The sequence below is a fragment of the Pollachius pollachius genome (genome assembly GCF_949987615.1).
Source record: "Pollachius pollachius genome assembly, chromosome: 5".
NCBI classification, from domain to species: Eukaryota; Metazoa; Chordata; class Actinopteri; order Gadiformes; family Gadidae; genus Pollachius; species Pollachius pollachius.
This window is the reverse complement of record NC_136938.1, coordinates 13,758,617-13,782,119: the sequence shown is the minus strand read 5'-3', so window position 1 is coordinate 13,782,119 and position 23,503 is coordinate 13,758,617. Positions and strand designations below refer to the sequence as shown.

Sequence of the window (23,503 nt, the reverse complement as noted above, 5' to 3'; positions counted from 1 at the left end):
CACCTGAAATAATGACAAATGAATATAACCACATCGTATCGTACAATTTTGACATACACTGGATTATCTACTAATGGTGGTTTTATATGATCAATCTCAACTCTGAGGACAAAAACAAAGAAAAAGAGAGTGACCGATTTTTTATTTGAGTTTTAGTCACAGTCATATGTTTCGTACAGCTTGGAAACAGTCCAAGCTGGAAGCTCAGCTTTCATATAATGTATAGTTTGTGCAGGTCAAATTTCGTGAAAAAGATCGCTATTGCTGTGCATGTGCAGTTATGAAACCCAAAACCATGTTCTTGCAAATAGGTAAACATTAGCCTGGCTATTGCCAGACCAAGCTCAATCGTAGATTGAGCTTGGTCTGGGGAGGACTTTTGACTTTCCTTGTTAATTTGCCTCAAAGCCAAAGTACTTCTAAACAGCACCCCTGCCGTTTCTTTCTCTACCAAAACCAGGCCCGGAGGTTCTGCACTTGACATGCTAGCTGTGTTGGCTAACCTTTAGCTAACACGTCACACAGAGCAATTGAGAATAGTGCACTGCCAGAGACCGCGAGTGAATGAGAGGAGGCGGGGGTATGTGGGCACTGATGTGCCTGTTAACTCGCTGTCCGAGAGAAGAGATCGAGAAAGCGCAGCTGGTATTTGTGTATTGATACTGAAGAGAATGATAATTGAAACAAACATTTCAGTCTAGATATTTTTGTCAACACTACTGCAAGTAGGAGCAAAGCTTCCAGACTGTTTCACTTCATGGAAATTACACAGAATATTTGATTTACACTACGTTAGGATACAAGACTAAATCTAGTGATAATATTATATATATATATATATATATATATATATATATATATATATATATATATATATATATATATATATATATATATATATATATATATATATATATATATATATATATATATATATATATATCTCAAGACTTTCAAAATGAAATTCAATGCTTTAAATATCCTTAATTTGGGAAATGAAATTTAATAATTTTAAGACTTAACGGGTACCCTGGTTAGTGTGTGTGTGTGTGTGTGTGTGTGTGTGTGTGTGTGTGTGTGTGTGTGTGTGTGTGTGTGTGTGTGTGTGTGTGTGTGTGTGTGTGTGTGTGGGGAAAGCTATTAGGGTCACATTCCGGTGTTTATTTTGCTCACCATTGGTCTTTGTATTGGTGTATTTACCATTGCAGAAGTATTTTTTGCATAAGGTCAATAACATACCTTTCCAAGTTACTAACACACACACACACACTAACATAAAACAACCCTCAAATAGTTTTATAAAGGCATAAAATGCCTTACAAGAACTTAATGAAGATAAACCGGAGAACTTTCTACAGTCTACGCCAGCTCTAATACATCATGAATCAAATCTCCTTACGACTGAAGCGGAGGTTTGACTGACAGGTTTGGGTCATATCAAACGTCAACCTCACGTCTATTGGTATTGATTGATGTTTGTAAAAATATTTATAATAATCTCGCTTTTATTACCAGCCCAAATTGTATGCACCCGCCCAATGCTCATTTACATGATTAAAAGTAGCCCCATTGGGCGGGAAACCGGCCAATCTGGCAACACTGAGAATGACGTGAAAAGGCTTGTTTAAGCATCGCAAGCATTTAGCTTCTACAGGGAGTAAACCGCATATGTAGCAAGCACATACCTACTCACGATATATAAATCATAATATAACCACCTAAGGAAAGCCATACAGCTAAATGTGTAAAAAAATAATAATAAAAAAATGAAACATACTTTATGCAAAGCATTTATTGTGCAAAGCTGTAATCATACAATATTATGTTGCAGATAAATAATATTCAAGTACATTAGCTACAGAGATCTTTGGTGGTCTCGGTTCACTTCCAAACAAACCCTGGAGCGGTTTGCTTGAGATCTCGGTCCGATCCAGTCCCAAAATTTAGTAACAGGCACCCGCTCAGACACGCACAGTATGGGAATTATTGTTTGATTAGCGGTTACTCTTAGCACATTGTCGGACCGTACGGTGAAAATTTGTCGTGGCTCAACATGGAGCAAAGAGGAGACGGAATGTCTATTGGATATTACCAAAAAAAGCACACAAAAAGTATGCTGGAAAACATACATAAAAATGCATATGCATTTAAAACATTCCGAGTCAAGATGAGGGAGAAGGAGTTCGACTGGTCCGCAGATCAATGTACATCACGCTGGATATTCGCCCCAGACCTTTTTGTCCAATAATTTTACGATCTTTACACACATGTGGGTTTGTTGACAAATTCTGAGACTGTTAAAAATTCTGCGAAAATTGCAATGTGAAAAGGAACCTCACCAAACCCAAAAATATCGCTGTGTTTTATCGCAATAGTATTAAAATCTCTATCGTAGGCCATTTTTTATCGTTTTTATAGTGCATTACCATTAACCAACCTCTAGCCATATATCTAGCCAAAGACAAAAGGCTGATATATACCAATCATTTCTTGAATCAATTAATCATTTTAGCACCAGTGTAACAAGAAATAACGTGACAGTATAATCTTGACATTGTACTTCTTAGTTAAATATTGACGTTTTTTTGGCTCTGCGTCGTCCGCAATGGTAAGCTTTCATAGCTACCTTGAGATAGAGCGTCATCTAGAAGGTCCTCACGCTTTAGCCTCAACAAAATTCAATGAGAGCAACTGAAAATATACAAAGCGGCTATGGAATTAACTGTTGTACTGTGATTCTGAAAAAGTATAAATTATATAGAAATATAATTGAAACAAAGTTTAACGGTTAAAACTTGACAAAGTTAGGAATTCTGACTTAGATTGTTTTACAATGGAATATCTTAGTGTTTAAAATATTTTAGAATAGAAGCGCACAATTCCAAGCTAATCTGAACATTTTAAAACTGGAATGGAGTCTCTAGATGAAGAATTGTGTAACGAGTAGGATCACAAAGTTTGTAGGTAATAGGGCTGGATAAAAAAATTGATTTAATCGATCTTGGATTGATTTCATTTAAATTTTGCAATATTGATTCATAGGGCATGAGATCAATTCTTTTTTTTTCTTTTTTTTGTTACCATTATTAATATTTTTTCACTTTAATCGAAATAGAATAGATTTAGGAAATTGGCCACGATACCCAGCCCTAGTAGAGAATAATAAAGAAAGAATAAAACAAAAGAGACCAATAGTTGGGAGCTGCATGCAGTGCTCACCTCATAAAAAAATATTTCATAGGGCTCTTAGGATGGGCATGTCCATGTACTACCACAAACGGTTACTCTCAAGTGTGTTGTGTTAAAATAAAGTATTGTGAAGTGTAATTTTTCCAAGTTTCGCACACCACAAATGTGTAAAAGACCAAGATTGATTACACTGATAATCAAGCAAATTTCGTTAGTCCATAATTGTAGCATATCTGCAATGCAGCATGGCAGTGGAAACACAGGGCTCGCATTTCATACACATCCAACTTGAAAAAGGAGATCAACAATTCGTGACGTTTGTTTGTTGGAAGAACAGTTACCAGATGGAGGGAAGAAGGGAGGAAGGGAGAGGGTGACCCTAACCCAGGGAGAGGGTGAAGAAGTGGACGATGTGTAGACTGCTTCGGAGATTGCCTTTCCCCGTTTTTTTTTGCCGTTTTTTTTTGCTTTTGTGACTAGCGACAGCTGCTTGGTAGCCCTTGGCAAAGAGATTTGGTAAACTGGCAATCATAATGGGGGTATGGTTTCCCCTTTAGTAACCACCTTGGTTACTCTATGCTAGCAAACGCACAAGAAAAAAACAAATGCTACCTTATTTGTTCACGAATGTTATTACAAGCCTAATTCAAGCTATTATTAGCAGCCATTGTGATGTATAATAATGTAATAACTAGGGATGGGGATCGAAACCCGGTTCTATCTAGGACCCTGTTCCACTTTTTTCAAAACCCGAAAATCATTAACGTTTGGGCTTGTCGATACCTTGATCAAGTCCAGTAAATCTTTTCTTTTTGTCCCGTAGGTCCAACGTAATGTTGTGTCCCTTGAGTCGCGTCACGGCATTTAAATCAAATCATTACAATCACTGCAGCGTGTCCACGGGCGAAAAGGGCAAAAATAATTTCTGTAAAGGGGGGAACACAACCTCATTGTCCAAGCACATTAGCATTGTGCAACAAATAATGGCCAAATGCAGTACCTTTGACTGTCCCCGAGTTGAAAAGACTGTCTCCTCCTCCTGCCGCACCACAGACGTGCCCGTTTTCATCATCTACTCAAAGTACGAGCGGTAATCGCACGCACAGACTTCGTTAGTCCTTTAAAAATTGTGACTAGCGACTTTGTTGCAAGTCAGTTAAAAATAGTAATCCAATTGTAAATTCTGTGTTGTAATCAGCTGCATACAAGCTAGTTATATTAAAAAGTGAATAAAGTTTCAGACGTGCTGCGTGATAATGTGTTGGCTCAGTAAAGTGACTATTAGGATGATGTGGGCAAATGTAACAAAGAAACGGGAAATTGAGTTTTTGGTGAGAAACATGAGTTTACAGTTGTATAGTGCTCTTATCATTTTAGAATATATAATTAAAACTACTGATGCCAATATTTATTAAGAATTACATATTTAATTTAAAATACAATTATTTAATTCCCAAATATTTTCCAGCAAGCATTTGAGAATTCAAGAAGTGGATTGGAACAATGTTTCCATGTGGTCTTGGGTGTAATCTAGGGGAGGACCAAATCGTTTCTAGTAGTCATTCATAACGTTAAAATTCAAACAATCAAATGAGCTGTGAACACTGCTGCTTAGTGTGCAGAAAACACACTAGAGGGAACCAATTGCTCACAAGAGGGAGCTGCGACTACAGCGGAAAATTAGAAGACTGAAAAATAGAGATATTGAAATATTACTGATATTTATCCACTCATCATTCCGAGTTGGTTACGAAAAAAGCTACAATGCAGCCTAAATGCTTCCGAACACACACGGATTCAAAAGTATGAACATTTGAATAATGTTTGTACATCAATAACTAGGGCACTATATGCTAGAAGTCTTGCATATATATTTTATCACTGGGCTATTCAGAAGAAATGTGACCCAACGTTAGTATTTGGCTTAGAAATGTTTATTGGAAGAAGAATTTGCTTCCAAGGGGAAACACGGAAACATTACTATTAATGAACAGTAATAACACAAGCAATTGCCTGTCCAAAATGCACAAGCCTTAAGACTTGCCTCTAATTAGGAGCTATATAGAATATTAACAAAGCTGTAATGTAGCCTGACCGGCTCTGAGGGAGAAAAGTCAGACCGTGTCACAATATAAGAGTTTAGTGTTCTAAAAAAGGAGAGATATATAGCTAGCCTAGATAGAAGCTAAGCTAATAAGCGAAAATATCTATAGATTTTCACTAGCAGAATCTATAAAATCTGATATTGTCAGTGACCTAGCACAAGTCATGGATCATGATGTTGCCAATGATCTATGACTGCCTTTGTAAATGTCGGAAAATGACAAATATTTGATCATCCGTTCATAGCACCCACTAATCATTCAACCATTAAAAGTTTCACCCCTTCTATTAAACCATACTATTACAAAAATCAGAAATTACGTTGTAGTGAATATTTTTATTCAGAATGTTACGTAAATTAAGCACATAAGCTGCATTACCCCCACATAGCCACATGGGAGCAGGATCGAACACATAAGCTGTAATTACTATACATAGCCACAAGGGGAGCAGGACCCAACATACAAGCTGCAATAACTACTCCAGCCACAGATGGCAGCCTCTTAAGACAGGTGAGGAAGCCGGAGCCAATACGTCACATAGGCCACGCCTACTTGATACAAACAGAGTGGGAGTCAGATCAGAGGTCAGAAACCCGTGGCTAGAAAATAGGTCAGCCGTGGGTCGCTCCACGCGCGTGTTAAATGCAATTCCCCTCCTTTTGCTTCATAGTTACCATACCGAAATACTTCAACAAATAAAGTGAGCTAAAAGCGATCCGGTTTAGACTACTTTCTTCAAGAACACGACAAGAATCAATGTCATTTCTGACACTATATAGCTTATTTCTCAAAAATAAAATACATTGTCTGCATATGTTCCTCCCATCATGGTCATGATAATAGGCATGATAATTCATTGAATTTTGTCAAATAAGGTAACACAGACTCGTTGTCTTTACTGTACACAGAACACTCATGCTTAACGTTGTGTGTAGTTGCCCCCAAAAGGCTGTGTTTGATGCTTTAAATAACAAAAGACCTGTATAGTTCTATTAGGTTAGCTGATCCATATTTGCCCATATCACTGACCCTTTTAACATAATATATATATTATTTTTGACCACAATATATTTTGTCATAGTCTGTGGTTTGCTTGAAGCTTATTTACTCATGTACACATTTTCACCCCCAGTTATAACATGAACATTTTTATAAGTCACCTGCAGTGTGAACTGACATAGCCCTGATACACCCAACAGCTTTATCATTGAGCAGGAAAAACATTATATAGCAGCTGGAGCCCTAAATAGATTACGAGTTCCGCCACAGAGTCTAAAATATAGACTCTGTTAAAAGGACCACCAAGGTCTCCTGAAGAAGACCCAAACAAACCAAGCCTCGCCAGGGACTGCCATGTTTGGATATGGTTGTCAGATAGTGCAAGACACACTGGATTAACCCAAGGAAGGTGAACCATTTGGGTTTAGTGGTTGGCCAAAGCCCCTTTACTCTCCCCTCCAAGTCTCCCTTAAAAAAGGCAGTGAAGTGAGTGCTGCTTGTGTGTGCATGTATTAGTAATGAGAACGAGTAGAGCACCGTCCTACAACCACACCATAGATTACACTGCTGACTGCCGCATCTTCTATAAAAAGAGTTGAGACTGTGAAAAACTCAAAGGTATGCAAACAGACACTATTAACACACACGAACAAGTGTGCATAAAAAGGTTAAATTATATGGGAAAACTATCAAAAATTCCTATGGCAAGAAAAATGTTTTGTCTACCATCCGCAGAGATTTCATATTCCAGCCTTTGTTTCGGCTAAAACATACACACATAAACATGCGCATACACAATGATATCGGGTCAGAAATATCTAGGCATATGACTTTCCACAACATTAAACAGTGGCTTGGCCAGTGCTTAGCCTAGCTAGCCTGTACCTTTAAGAGATAGCTTTCCACGCCTTCACATACTAAAAGGGGAAAGTCCCTGTGCAGGCTAACTGGAGATGTTTTTTTCCACTGCCTGCAGATGGAACAGGATAAACACATGCCAGCATTTGGCCATTCAGCACTTAGCCTTCCCCCAAACCCCATTCAGAGCACTACATCAGCACCCTCAATACTCCTATTATAATTGAAATTAATGAAATATGGAGACGCTTAGCCTCGTGGTTAGGTTGTTTGCCTATCAGACGGGTGGTTCAAGTTTCAATCCCTATTTAAACAGTCTACCTTACCTGCTCCTAATGAAATATATCTAAAAGTCAATACCGAAAAAGGCGTCTGCTAAAATGACTGAACAGTTATAAAGTTTTAAATGATAAACATGATTCTGACATATATTTTGAATTCAACCTGCACAAGCTTAATGAGGCTGAATGATATCTATTAATGAGTGACAGAAGCAGTGTGAAGCGCACACATACCTTCCAAACACAGAACTGCATGTTTGGTAGGTTTGTGTGTTTACCCCTACTCAACTCAAAACCCGAGTTTATTGATGGCTGTTAGTTAGCAAACTCTCTCTGACACTGGTCTTTATGACCTGGTTCTGCTTGTTTGAAGAAAATTGACGGACAATACAATAATTGAAATGCAGCTTTTCTGATATTAAATAGGTGACGTGCAATAGCCCTCGGTTGGTCAATATGCCAGCATCAATCATCGTGTGTGCCTTCGCTGCCTTCCTGACGAAAGTGGGTGATTCACAGAGGGCGGTGACCATCCGCTACCAGACTCATCTACAAAGTGCCCATTGGAGAGCACGTTTTGCTTGCATTTTTTAATGTCTTGTTAATCCGCTTCAATTATGTTTTTCATATCAGGACTTTGACTTCCTGTTGAAAAGTTGAAGGCTGTACTTCCACTAAAAGCTGCGTACAACTGTACAAGACGGGCTAGTGTGTTAACCGGCTTAATGCAAAGTATGTGACGATCCACGGTAGGGCTGCACAATTAATCAAAATGTTATCACGATAGCGATATTGGCTTCCCACGATAAAATTGATGTGATTGCACAATATTTAAAATGCATGCTCCCTGCCCAAATTGCTTAGAAAATAATGAACGCTCCGCAAAAAATAAAAAAGGAATAAGCATGCCCCGCCCACGCAGTATACCCTCTGGCTCCGCTGCAAAGCAAACCAAGCGTTCCTTTACACATGCTGTCTGCGTGGGTCCAGCACAAACTGCACCGCAGCGCGAAGCCTGAAACCTAGCATACTGGAGGCAGGCTTGACAATGCTTAGCCAATACTTTGAAAAAAAAACAAAATTATAATGTCTGACACGGAAGGAGTCGAAGAGCTTGTCCCTCGTCATGGACCATCGTCCGTTATCTGGAAATATTTTGGATATGGGCAAAGAGTGCAGTAAAGTTGTGTCAGCGCCGCAAGGCAACACAACTAATTTATTCAGCCACCTGAAAACATCACAAAATAGATTATGACGAACGCATGAAGGCTAAAAGTGTTGCATCGGCATATAGGGGAAACACTGGCTCTAATCGAGCACAGAGCTTAGTTTGGGTGAGCAGGCCTAAACTCAAATCGTCACTTGTGCTGATTAACAGGGCTGATTGGGTGGACATTCTGCCCAACGAGAAACATCTCTAAATGTAGAGTTGGGGGCCTATTCTCGAGTTATGATATTACTTGACAAACGCAAGCAGACTACATCTAAACATATCTATCCGCTTCCTACATTTCAATTTTCACTGTACATCGCATGGATATCTCAAAAAACAGTATACAACTCATGAATATGAACTCATCAAATGTAATTTATAGTAATCCAATAATCTTTAAACAGATTATTGGAAAGAAATTCTTTCAAACACATTTGTCTGCAAAACATCATACATTTCCGGGATGGGTCTTACGGGTCAGTAAACGTGTGGGACTGAACGAAATCAGCATTGTTTAAACCAATTTACGTGGAGAACTTTTGTGTGTACGGAATCTTGTATTGAAGTACAGTGTTCCCCCTATACAATTTAAAGAGTAGGCCGGGAGACGGGACCAAACTCCCCCCATATGGGATTTTGAAATGCAAGACTATACCAAAAGAGGCGATGCCAGCTAGTATTATCGTGTGTGCCCAGGAAAAGGACTGGATGGACACTGAACTGGTACTTGACAGGCTCAAGATAGTGTGGGGCAGGCGCCGCAAAAGAAGAGAAATATGTTTGTTTTGGATGCATTCCGCGGACACTTGACGAAGCCCGTTAAAACTCAGTTGCACTTAGTCGTCAAGTCATTCAAGGACAATCTGCGCAAGAGGTACACAGAGTGGCTCCTGTCAGACAATCACTCACTGACGCCTACTGGAAAATTCAGAAGCCAGCTGTGCATCTGCTCTGTACATGGATGTTCCAAGCATGGGATGCCATTTCACCGGAGATCATCATTCATGGATTTAAGAAATGCTGCGTATCAAATGCCCTTGATGGGAGCAAGGATGACATTCTGTGGGAGGGGCTCGTGGAGCATCATGACAGTGATGACAGTGAGCATAGCGAGGCAGGGGATCTCTGTGAGGAGTAGGCCTAGTTCAATGTGCAGCAAAAAGGCCCATTTACACTGCTGTTCTTATTGCAACCTCACAGTCAGGTTTGTTTCAAGGCTTTATGTCAGAAGGGTATGGTTAAAAGCAGACGGTTATTTTCTACCCATCTTTCCTACTTATCATACCACAGTTTAATTATTGCATTTTTGTGCAAAGGGTACCTGTATTCATTTTTGTCATTCATTCATTCATTTCAGAAGTCAATCATTGAAACATTGCACTAAGTTTATTAAATTGTGACAAATGAATCCAAATATTTAATTAATGGTGTTAAAATGTTTTTTGCAATGAATTATCAACAAAAATTTTGGTAGAAAACCAGATTATGTCAACAAAAAGCTATTTTTTCTTCCAAAAATAAAAAGGGGGGGGGGGGGGGGGGGGGTGTCGTCTGAAAACAGTAAAACAGTTCTCCGCACTGCCTGAAAGTGGCGCAAGCAGCAGAGTTTAGCCGACAGAGGGGGAAGTCATGACCAGCCCTACTCTCTAGTCTCTCAGTTGCTAGTACTGACTTGGATGAGACGTAGACCATCGCAACCGACCAACAATATATATTTGATCAGATTTACACAATTCACGTGGATGCCCAGTTTGAGTTAAAAAGAATTTCATTGAAAGGTGACGAGTTTGCAACCCTGTGGATCGGTTGTGATTAGCTTAACCCAGGCCAGGTCTGCTTGAAATCTGTCTGACCGAGAGACGGCCCAGACGCATGATGCGCCAGAAAATAACATGAGCTTGCAGATTCCTCTGGTTCCCACGCTATGTTCAAGCCGGCAGGCAGCAATAAGAGGGGAGCAAAGAGATGAGTAAGCAAGTATGAAAGAAAGGAAATAATTAAAATAAACTGAAAGTCCTGACCGCTTGAGACTTAAGTCTCAGGACTTGAGATTTAAGTCTCAAGTCCTGACCCATGAGAATTAACCTGAAAGAGGCCCAATGGTACCTGGACGAGGCTTAACTCTGGCCTCAAGCCTGTGGCCAGAGCTCCATTGCACATAGGGAATACCCCATTCCCCCAACCAGGAACCTCCTCTTCCTCTCCCGCCTCCTCCTACACCCCACCATATCTCACAGGAGATAAGAGCCATCCTGGAAAGCTGGATCAACTCAGGGAATGACACAGTGGCCTCCTTTAGATCCAGCACAGCGTGTCTATGGATCAACTTATAAGCTCCACAAATGGTCTATTTTACCAGTCAAATGGCAGAGGGATTCAAATAAACCTTTAGTTCAACCAATAAATATGGCAGAGTTGATGCCTTTGGCTGTGTAACTTGTTTTTTGTTTTACATGCCTACATGCAAACACATTTACACTTGAATGACAACATTGGTGTGCCAAAACTGAATTCTTATACAAGTTATAATAGCCACTCCTTAAATGTTCCTGCATGAATCAGATTACAAACAGGCAATAAAGATAAAGCAGGCTAAAGATGGCGGCGACACTACAATGACTCTGCAAATTCCATCCAATAACAATGCTCTTTTATTTAATACTTGATTATGTCAGAGAACCACACACAAGTCTTAATTTTGTTTTTCTTTTCTGTACTAGTACGACAATAAGGCCTTTAATCAATGCTTGCTGTAGCCATGGCGATGGAGTTGTTGCTATGGTGTTGTAAACTGAGTTGAGAACAAGGGAGAGGTGCAGCATAAAACAGGTTTTCATCCAAAAGCTTTATAGCTTAGAAACTGCACTGGACAGAGGACAGAGAGCCCTTCAGTGGCCGTGCACAGGGCAGCAGGGGCCGGCTCAAGAGGTGCTTTGACAAACGCGAACCCTGATGAATCAGCGGTGTGGACCGAGACTATGAGCTCAGAAAGAGCTGAGTGGTGGAAGTGGTGTTGTTAAATAGCAGGGTGCTTATGGCCTTTGTGTGAAACACAGAGCCCTGCGGCAACACATACCCCCCCTCCTACCGCTCCCCCTCTGGTCTTTATCAGCTAGGTAGCCTCTTACCCCACACACAAACCACCACAGAGGCACCACGCTCCCCCTTCCTGTCCCTGCATTTCAATGTAAATGGCCGGTCTGAATGGCTGCAGCTGGCCCATCAAAAGGCTTGCGAGGCTAGAGGGCCCTGGTGATTTGAGATGCAGCCTGGCCAGACCATCCCCCCCATCCCTCACATGGTCAAATCCCCGCCCCCCCCTACCCCCATCCCCATACACACAGACACACTCATCCCATTAGCTTACAGTTTATCTCCACATGCACAAGTATGGAAGTAATGCTTGCGGCTGGTTTTGGAGCAGGGGGTCAACATAAAGTTATGTCTCGGCCTATCAGGAGTGGGCTTCAGAGTTCATTTTTTATACATCAGAGCGTTGCGGGGTAGTTTAGGGGAACCGCTCAGATATTCTGGTTCGGAAACTGCGACCGCAGGCCAGAACAATTGCGCCACGGTGACACAGGCATTAACAAGGTTTTCCCGTCGGCTACCCTGTCTGGCTAGTTAACCGCGGATAACTGCTGATACCATGGTTCTATGAGAGAGCTTTTTAATACTACCACAACCAATCAAAACAGCAGCTGGAGTCTCTGACTTGACAGAATGTGAAAGTTTGACTGGTTACTACTATGGCAAAAACATCAAAACACAACCCACACAGCCTACTGGAATGGGACTTAAAATTCTTACCATCTATTGAAATATTACAGTTGGCCACCATCTTTAAAAAATGAAAGCAGATAATGCATTGGAAATGCATTTACTTTCCATGTGTAGTGATGCTATCAATGAGATCAAAGTGAAAGCAGTTACATTTCTGAGAGGAAAAAAATTCTGTATCCAGCCAAAGTTATTCTTTCCTTTGATGTATTGGAGCCACAGTGATGGTAAAATGAAATAATATCAAGATTACTGCCGTTGAACAATTGCAGGCACCAGGGGAGATGAGAAGTCTTCAAGTCCCTAAATGAAGCTCCACCATCCCCATGGACAGCTCAAATTGAGCCCGCCATTTTGTTCTGTTTGGCTTAGAGGTACTAGGGGAGGGAGGGCTCACATGGTACGAGGATGTTTGCTGAGATTGTGGTATATCACAGCAAATTTGAGAACGAGTGAGGAAAGAAATACAGGGGGAGATAAGGAAGGAGGGAGCCGCCATGCTTGTTTACCAAAAGAACCACAGAGCTTCACTGCCCCTCCCTCTCTCTGAGGGAGAGCGGGAGGTCCCTCTCAGACCTGGTTACCTTAGCAACACCAAACACGGGTCAACCTTCATTATTTACATTGGCAGATGGGAGATTCAGCCTTCTAAGGCATATCAGGGTATCTATCTATATCAGATATACATAATCAGTTTGATGGTACTCAACCAAGACATGGTTCTCTGAAAGATCTGATGAAGGTTTTTTCTCAGGGCCGAGAGAGGGTAAAAATACAACCATTTGACGAATGAGGAGTAATCTGCCCTGAAGGCGAAACATTTGGGAGTTGTAAACAAACACAGCATTAGGTGCAAAACAAACGCCCCTCACTTCCCAGTCCTCGAAACCCATCCAAGGAGTTTACAATTATCTGCACTACCCATATAAATTCCAGACCCATTAACAGGGGAGAGTGTGAGACAGACAGTAGCTAAAACGGTAGCCCCAGAGACAAACAGAGGAAGACTGTACCGGCACACTGACAGGAAGTAGGAAGACAGCCACCAGGCCAACAGGAAGAAGCTAAACACAATCAGCACCCTGAGCTTTGTGGAGCCAAAGAAAGTTTCCATGATGCATCATCATGGGAGAATGGCACTAGTGTGCTCAGGGCTGGGAAGAGGATCCAGGTCTTTGGGCAACAAGGAGGAAAGGCTGGCCATCTGGGAGACCACATCAACAGTCAGTGCCCTGACCACTGGCGCCTATGTGTGGGACAGGATACCCCTATACCATAGCGTGCCTGGTAAACACAAGAATCAGGAGGAGACCCAGATCACAACAAAGTGGCTAACCCCCTTGACCCCACTAAGACCTTATTTCCTGTTAGAGCCACAAGGCCGGGTATCATTCATTCATTGGTCAAACACAAATAGCTACTTCTGCTGGGTCACCCCAATTCAACATTAGGTAGCATTACCCACGCTATCAGAGCACAGAAGTATGACACAATAGCCAAGAGCAATATCGGACACCCTAACTTATTCTGGATAATTATTCCTATTAATTACCAATTACTTATAGGTTGATAGAGCGATTCAAAAGGAAAGCTGTGGATCCAACAACTGAGGTCAAGGCAAAATAATCACTCTGTTTGTGTATCTAGGACTGATGAAAGGGAACCAATGTACTCTTAATATACCGTGCTGTAGTGACTCATCCCGGTCCAGATCTGTACCGTTTTGTTTACTAGAGTTGCAATGCAATGTTAGCAGGCTGAAGTTGAGTGCTACACGTCCAAAAACTAAGAAACAACCATCAACAGTGAATCACAAATCCCTGAACATAATCATCCTTGGTTTGTTTATAAAAAAAATTGGACCATAAACCTGGAACACCGCAATTAGAAAATCAAATCAACGTGTAAGGCACTCTCTTGCCTAATGACTAGGTGTGTTTCCTAACGGTATGTATAGTAGTTTGAAGAGGCTTTTAAACAACACCGAACAGAAAAGCAGTTTATTGCGTCGTTGGTGTTGTGCATCGCTGCGTCTGCAGTGGAGTCAACGTGAACGCCCCAGCAAGCAGTACGCGTAGAGAAAACACCAGTGGAAACACTGCAGTAGTGGCCACGGCACCAAACACTGCAGCAAAGCCGCCGCTTTCTCAAGTGCTGACCAGAGCGGAGTTCAGAGTGTTCATAGTTGAAGCTCCGAGGAGACCCAAACGGAGTAACTTGAAATGATTTCCTACCTGCAGAACACGTTGATGGGCATAGCTATATAATGTCACTTCCTGATACAACTAATCTGTTATAACGTGGACGTGCAGAGAAACCGGTTTTAATCTTCCAGGGATTTTATATTTCTCTCTGGGGTGGAATTAAACATAACATTGCTACTGTTATTTCATGATCATATTGGAAAAGGGGTCTGCAACGTATGCGTGTTGTTCAGTGATAATACAGGCACCATGATAACAACAGTCTCCCTGATGTGAATAATGTGTTTTCTGCTGCCGTGTAATACTGCTCTTATTGATTTATTGTGGTTGTAGTCACAAGTATAGTGGAGAAACACATAACTACACTCCTTCGGTCAGTGTTGATGAGAATAAAGCGGTCATGTTATCTTGTTTTCGGCCGTGGGCGCTTGTCTACACCTTGAATATTGTAGTTCTTAGAAGAAAAACCTGCAATCGACACACAAAAAACAGGACCAACCTTAATGGCCCCAAAATTGTATCTATACCAGTCAAACAGTTTACCCACAATTAGTTTTCGAACACCAAAACAAAAAGGGCCGACCAGAGGCAATCATCAATAATCACGTAGCAGCTCTCAGCCAACCTGTGGATTCGCTAGCATAAGCAACCGAGCCAAAACAAAAGCAACCCACATTTAACGTGATAAACTCACTCGAAACAACACCGCGTGTTTTAAACCAAAAATGTGTGTATATTGTCAAAAAGCAGAAAGCAACTACACCAGTCCGTCGCTACACCAAGGTTACGTCGCTTGGAATGCAATGCCTGTGGGTAAGCAAGGGTCAATTTAGCAATGTAATGAAGACCATGGTTTGCTTACCTGCGTCAGATGCTCCACAGACTTTAAATTTTAGTATCAGACTATTACAAGAGTGCCCTTAGGTGTTCCCGACCGATGCTAGATGTTCCCATTGGTTAACGTCGTCATTTGTTTCATTAATAAAAACATCGGAGTGAACTCCCTGCGCGGCTAGCGCTAAAGAAGAACAACACTCAAATATTTCCAGGATACGCGCATACAAACACGAATATTATTGCTTCTCCAGCGATCATAGTCCGTTAAATGTCCATTAAAAAACGAAGGCTTAGTTTGGAGGCGAAATACGTCGAAATATCATATTATGTTCCGATTTAATCCCCTTGCAGACCCGTGCGAACGTTCTCGAGCGGCCTTTGACTTCAGTATCGGGATGGGTAGTATCGCGGTACAAAACGTGACTTCGCGAGACTACAAGTACGATGTCTTGCGTTCCCGCGAGACTAAGGGGGCGGGGAATATAAACGTTTCGGGAGCTGAGACGCTGAATGTGATTGGCGCGCACGAGAGGGCGTACACATGGTCGAAAACGACCATTTTGGACCAACCAAGGCCACTTTTGTGTGCGTTTGAGGCGTGTACATGGATCTAACATGGCTTACGTCGGCGCACAGTTTACATTGCAGTAGAATAAACTATTTGCTTTAGTTTGAGGAACAATCAAAGTACATGATTTGGTATGCTTGGTTTGGTATGTTAACGATATGACACGTATTACGATTAGGTTTAATATTTTCATAATCTCGTTGTTGTTGTTGTTGTTGTTGTTGTTGTTGTTGTTGTTGTTGTTGTTGTTGTCATTAGTAGTAGTAGTAGTAGTAGTAGTAGTAGTCGTCGTGGTAGTAGTTTTAGTAGTTATGTATTAGTTTAGCAGTTATTATTATTACTTGTATTGATTCCAGAGAAATGTGAATCGTAGAAAAGGAAATAAAAGATACATTTCATAAAAGTTTAAATAATATTTGCAACCAGCATAAACTCTTATTAACGCTTAGAATTAAGAAAATTCAGTGGATATTTTTGTGTATAGTCTATATAATGAAAACTCATAATGAAGGTCCAGTTAATTTTAATATAAAGCAGGACATGCCAGTTCACAAGCCAAGCGCCAGAGTGCCCGAAAGTGCCCAAAAAAGAAACAAAGCTTTAACCCAATAAGAGAATATATTTCTGGAATATTATTGAATTGAAATTATTGGTTGGCTTTTCGCACGTATATTTGATTATTATTATTTTTATTATTATTATTATTATTATTATTATTATTATTAGTAATAGTAGTAGTAGTAGTAGTAGTAGTAGTAGTAGTAGAAGTAGATCATCTGTGCTATTGAATAGATGTGGACTCATAATATGAAAACAACTTTCCCTTGCATCTGCGATCTGATGGAATTAAATGCAACACTAGCTCACTCTGGTGGTGGTGGAGTTGCTTCAGAACGTAGACATTTTTGTCAGATGTGAAAATCAACGAGTAGTTTTTGGAATCTACATTTCTGTCGACGCTAAAGGTAAATGCTAAACGAAATGCTAAAAGTAAGGAGAAGACAAGACAAACAGAACAAACAAGGACAAATAGGGCAAAAAATAGACGGTATAAAGTGTACATTTTAAATTATAAAGTGGCTAAGTTCCAGAAATGCAATGTAAACAAAGATGCAATGTAAACCAAGAGAAAAAGTGGCCCAGTGATCAAGTAAATATAAATATATACACACAGACACACACATATATACCCACAAACACACACATACCTATCTGCACGTACATGTAGCCTATATATATATCCACACATGCATACACAGACACACACACATACACATAAGCACACACATATATACACATGCAAACATATATACATACATATTCGCATATATACATTCATATACACATATACCCGCTTACAAAAACACACACATGCATATGCATGCACATACATCACACGCTGTTGTACAGCGTTATGGCTGCCGGCACAAAGGAGCACTTGAAGCGCTCTGTCTTGCACCTTGGGGAAATTAATCTGTGGCTAAAGGTGGTCCCCATCTGCCACAGCTCAACATAGAGGGGATACGAGGGGTTACAGAAGATGGTCTTGAATTCTTCCCTCATCCTCCTCTCCACCACTACCTCCATACTGTCCAGTTCTAGTCCCACAACAGAGCTAGCCTTCCTCCCCAGCTTGTTGAGTCTGTTGGACTCAACCTCCCCAGCACGCCCCAGCAACGAACAGTGTGCTGGCTACCACAGACTGATATAACATCTTTAGTAGCCTGCCACACACGTCAAATGACCTGAGCCTCCTGATGAAGAAGAGTCTGCTCTGACTCTTCCTATAGAGGGCTATTTAACGTAATCTCGTAAGAAAAGAGTTGTTTACAGAAAACTCGATAATGGAAACCGTACTTTTCAGTCAAGATGGGAAGCAGAGTATCTGTTCGTAGAATTCAGAATTCTCTTTGAAGATGTCATGATGGAGATGAAGCTTAGTTTTTCTCAATATACGCTCATCTTTCCTGCATTCTCTCTTCTGATTTGCTACTTGGATTTTCACCATGGTGCTTTAGATTTACTGGAAATCTTTTTAATTTTGGTAGGTGCTATAGAATCAAGAACCCTAAGGGCCCTATCTTGCTATTTTGCCGTTTCAGAAATCACTTACGCCACAAACCAGGAAATACCTGGTTTAAATTGAGTGGCGCGTTGTTCAGATGCTATTTTAAGGGCGCATGCATAATGTTGCTTGTGCACCTAGCCACACATTCTTGGTAAATTATTTGGGAAAGAACAGCTGATACAGCGGTAATAAGTTGTACTTTTAAATCAATGCATCTGCAAACACCGTACAGCAAACACATCTTTTCTTGAAACAGACATTGGTACATGCCCATAACTTTTAGGATTGATGAGTATTTGATCGTGAGAAAACATTGTTTTACCGCGCGTGAGTGATAAAAAGAATGAATGAATGTGGGCGCGCGTGTGTGCATCCATCTGTTTAAATACACGCAAACTTAACACGTAACGCATAATACAGTCCATGGCAATGTATATTAACGGGGGGACACATGCATATTAGGAACACAAGTCGATAACGATAATGCATACAATACTGATAAGAAACAATGTTTATAATGTATTGCGTATATCATTAAATAGAACCACAGTTACCGCATATCATATGTGTGTTAAGTTTTCTTTGCCGAAATTTATTTGAAGACTCAGTATTTCTGAAGTTGTGGAAGAAAATCTTATTCCATGTGTGAATCAGGCCATATTATTTGGCCATAAACTGAGCCATTCGAAGTTTGAAATTCATGTGCATCTGTCTCATTGGAGACTGCAGACGCTGTCAAAATATCAACTCGTCAGATTCAAATGCACTCATGGCTCTTAAAGGTGATGGGAGCTGGCACTCTCATTAATTTATTGCACGTTACGCCCAAACCACACCTACAGGTAATTAGGCTACTTCAGACCAACCCTTTTTAGATTTGCGCCGGGCGCAAGAGTCATTTTTGCGCCGGTAAAATAGCATAGAACTGAACTACGCTATTTTGAACATCGCCATAGAACTGCCCACAAAGCTACTTGCACTTGACGCTTCTCACTTGCGTTTCAGACCGTTAAAATAGGGCCCTAAGAGTATTAGAGTTAAAGTGATTAAGGCGGTCTTCAACACAATCAGTAGCAATGCTCTGAGTCAAAGCTATGGCTTCAATGAACAGTGCTAGTATTCTCATTAATGTATATCTTAATGACAGCTTTGAAATTAGTTTGAGTGATCGGAGAGACCAGCCCATCAAAAAAGACACAGAAATTATCAGATAGAGCTAAGTCTAATACATTCACTACAGGTACAATACTAACACCCTTAGCAGTGTTTCCCCTATATTCCTTTGTAGCAGTGGTGCTGTGCGTTGGTAACCTAGGAACATTAGGGGGGTCCGGGGCCATGCTCCCCCGGAAGGACCTTTTGAAAAATAACCCTTTAAATGGTTACTTCTGGTGAGATTCTTTTGGGAAAAATGTACAGATTGAGCTTCCAAATATGACATAACAACCAACAGAGTCAAGGTATCTGCTGAGACCAGATCAAATGTGCTTTGAACTTGGCAGAAACCTTTTTTTTTTGCAATTCTATTTTATTTTGCATTGGCGCTGACATCCAGCAACGGCAGTGCGCCGCTGCTGGATGCATATAGGGGACACACTGCCCTAAGTGATCATTCAATCTAGAGTATGACCTCTGATAATAAAATCACCAGTTGTAATATGGTAATCAAAATCTGTAGATATGATTGACAACATTTCAGAAAAATCATGAATAAAATTGGAACAGTATTTGGGTGGTCGGTATAAAAACATAAGTAAAACCTTAGGCAAACTTTTCAGGACAGATACTCAAAAGAATATAATTCCCCAAGTGAGATTGGTTTACATTCAAAAGTCTCTTGAAACAAAAAACAGCAACACCCCCACCTCTCCTGCCGACACGGCAGACCTCTAGAAAATTAAAACTTGGGGGGGCTGTTTCAATAAGTACTGCTGCACTATTACTCTCCAACCATGTTTCAGTTATAAATACAAAATCTAACTGGTGTGTTGAGATTATATTGAGTAATAGTGATCTGTTGGCAAAATTTAAAAGGGCCATTCTAATTGGTGGTCTAGTGCTGGGAGTTAGAGAAGCATACTTAGAGTCTGTATCAAGTAAACCCGTAGACGGTGAGTTGACCGAAACAGCAGTCGAGCAGCACTGGGGGGTCACACATCACCGGCTGAAGTTGGTGCGGAATAGTGGCACGCAGCGCCGACATGGAGGGCCGTTGTCCATGGCTCATACCCAAAGAAGGAGAGCCATATCCTGAAGTTGCACTCTGCTGATCCGGCCCATGCTGACCTCTCTCTCGCTGTGCGGACCAGGCTGCGGTGGCACAACCCGCATCTTGACCGATCTTGTCCAAGATGTCTCCATGGTTGAAGGCAGGGCTTCGATGTGTTGTTGGTTGCAATGTATTGGCACCATGCGAGGCAGGCCATGTAGTTGACCTGGTGAGCCCACGTCGGAAATGGCCAGAGGAGCGGTGCACATATCGTCTCTGGCGCAGGATTCCCGCTGCCAGGCAGTGATGGAGAGCCTGGTTGCTGAGAATGGCATAGGTGGAGAAAAGTTTCTGGAGTTCAGCAGTAGTGTAGCGAAAAGCCCACATTTGTGAGCTAATCACCAGACACGCTTCTCATCACATAAGCGACGGCAGCAGAGAGAGCGCGTGGGAGCCTCTACGATATCGCAAGAGAACTAAACCCACGGGGAGGTCCGAGCAGCTCGAGCGCTAGAACGCGCTGTTACGTCACGCACGTGGAGATGCGTCCGGTGATCGCCCCGTAAAGCGCGCGGTGATATTTTGTCTACGCATTTGCGGAAGCGGTTGAAAGCCGTGTGTCAGTGCTTGCACTCAGGGCCGTAGCACCAAATTCTGGGCCTTGTATACAAAACCAGTTGTAATTTTTTATTTTGAGGCGGCAGGGGGTGTTGTCGCAGCTAAATGTAACTAATAAAGTAACTAATAAAGTAAAGTAAATCAGTAAAGTAACTAAGTTACTATTTTAAGGAGTAGCTAGTAATCAGTAATCAGATTACTTTTTCAAGGTAACTGTGGCAACAATGCTTAGGAATGCAACTTGGTTTACAAAGAGAATAGGATGAGACCCATGACAGAACCCTGAAGGACCCTAGTAGTTATACTACAAGGATCTGACACAGGATCTGGAGTGAGGCAGGGGTGGTTCACTGTGTCGAAGGCTGAAGAATGACAGTGGAGGAGATGGAGGCTGTTCTAGCAGTGAGACGTTTCTCTGTGACCCCAAGGATGGCAGTATCAGTTGAATGGCCTGCCTTGAATCAAGACTGGTGAGGGTCCAGAAAGCTTTTCTGATGGAGGTATGCAGAGGGTTGGAAGGACCGCACCCTCAAGAGTTTTGGAAATAAATGGTAGAAGAGAGCCAGATAGGTAATTCTTCAGATGGGTTGAGCGTGGGTTTCTTTAAAGGTCCCATGGCATGAAAATGTGAAAGAAAATCACTTTATGAGGTTACATTAACATTAATATGAGTTCCCCTAGCCTGCCTATGTCCCACATTAGCTAAAAATGGCGTTAGGTGTAAAATGAGCACTAGGTTTCCTGCTCCGCCTTTGAAAAATGAAAGCTCAGACGCTCTGATTTTGAATTTGGCCCCATATGTCATCCGGTAAGGGGCCAAGTTACCTCCCCTTTCTCTGCCTTGCCCGCCCAGAGAATTTGGCACACCAATGAGACAATGAGCTACGACCCTGCGAGCGCCGTGCGTGTGTGTGTGTGTGTGTGTGTGTGTGTGTGTGTGTGTGTGTGTGTGTGTGTGTGTGTGTGTGTGTGTGTGTGTGTGTGTGTGTGTGTGTGTGTGTGAATACACACACTGTAACGCAAGTGTTGTGCACTTCTTTGTTACTTGGATAACCGTTCTGCTGTTGGTGTTATGGCGCATAAAACGTTGGGTTCTCTGACGTCTCTGGTACTTCCACAACGAGACTCGTAGTGGGGGTTTCTCAGCCATGGTTGAGAAGGAATTGGGGTAAAGGAACTTTGGCTTTGACCCCGGCGGGAGACAATTGCGGTCAACAATCGCGGGCAAAAATCTCTTTCTCTTCCATGTCGCGGTTCAGTCTACTTCAGATTGATATGGAAGTGGAAGAACCAGAGACGTTGGAGAACCCGACGCAGTCGTTTAAGATTCATAATATCGTCTGGAGTTGCACACAGCTTTTGGTCGTGATAATATATATTATATGATATAGATATCTATCTATAATATGATATTATTTAGATATAGAGCTCCGGGACTCCCCCCGGAGCACCCGGAGCGTTCTAGAATATTTACAGAACACGGCCAAAGGCTGTCTGCGCCTCGCCATTGCGATACATCCACTGTAAACAGAGCGCATGGTACCGTGGCCACAAGCTGCTCAGGGCCACCGCCCCTAATTAAACCTACCTGAATATTTTCATAACCTATTACTGATTGTTTATTTTCTTATGGGCAATTTTTACTCTTACCAGGGACACAACTAAGATTCAGTTCCTTTGCTTGAGTATGACTTTCTTCTACTTTATACACGGCTAGCCACAAGCGACTAAGAGGTGGCGACCACCAACATTAACTTTGTTATTTCCGTCAAGAAGTCTGTGGAGCGTTACATTTTTCTAAGTGTTCTTAAGTGATTGTGATGACCTTGCCAGTAATTGATGCCAACCTCCTTTGTCGCTTGTGGCTAACACACCACTGTTGTTTGGCCTGCTCTTTGGCTGTATTCTAAAATATGGGTATAGATCTTTTTATCCCAACCCTCATGGTGTTTTTAATATGCTCATAATTATTCATATAATTATATTGTTTCAGGTTTAATCTTGAACGTCCCAAAATGTCTGAGGATAAAGTAATGCAGTATTTTAATAACAAGTGCTAAATGTTATTGTTAATTAGATGTGACTGTTATGGGTTCCAATTGTATTAACTGTTTTATTACACAACCATCCAAACACTCAAAAGATTGTTTAGAAATCAATCGACCACAGCAATCTAAATAATATTTCCAAGAAAAAGAAAAAAACACATTCAGTACACTGCACACATGGTTTTTCAATGATAAAAAGTATAATATTTTAAGTGTTGTGTTATTACCACATGAATCACTTGAAAATAAAATAATTAACGCCAACAAATGACGCTACTAATGCGCAGTTTTGCGCAACTAGTGGGTTACTGAACAACGTTATGAAACGGGAAAGTTTAATCTATCTTACAAAAATCACTAATACTACACTCGTTTTTAAAAATAATAATTATATGATTCTAAAGTTCTGAAATTTATCAGTGTTTCATTATGTATAGTTTTTAAGGTTATTGTATTTACATAGGACGATGTAGTGCTGTGTTCTCTGCGCAATGCAAACGCAATGCACGTCTTTGTGTATCTACGT

General features: G+C 41.2%; 1 protein-coding gene across 3 annotated transcripts in view; it reads right to left on the bottom strand.

Annotated features, from left to right (window-relative positions):
• Window positions 1-15,848, bottom strand: part of ankrd11 (ankyrin repeat domain 11) — a 154,294-nt gene extending 138,446 nt beyond the window's left edge. For all 3 annotated transcript variants that reach the window (XM_079737306.1, XM_079737305.1, XM_079737308.1), the window contains exon 1: window positions 15,492-15,848. The gene's annotated coding sequence lies outside the window, so the exon portion shown is untranslated. The remainder of the gene's footprint in view (window positions 1-15,491) is intronic.
• Between the last annotated feature and the right edge of the window lie 7,655 nt (window positions 15,849-23,503).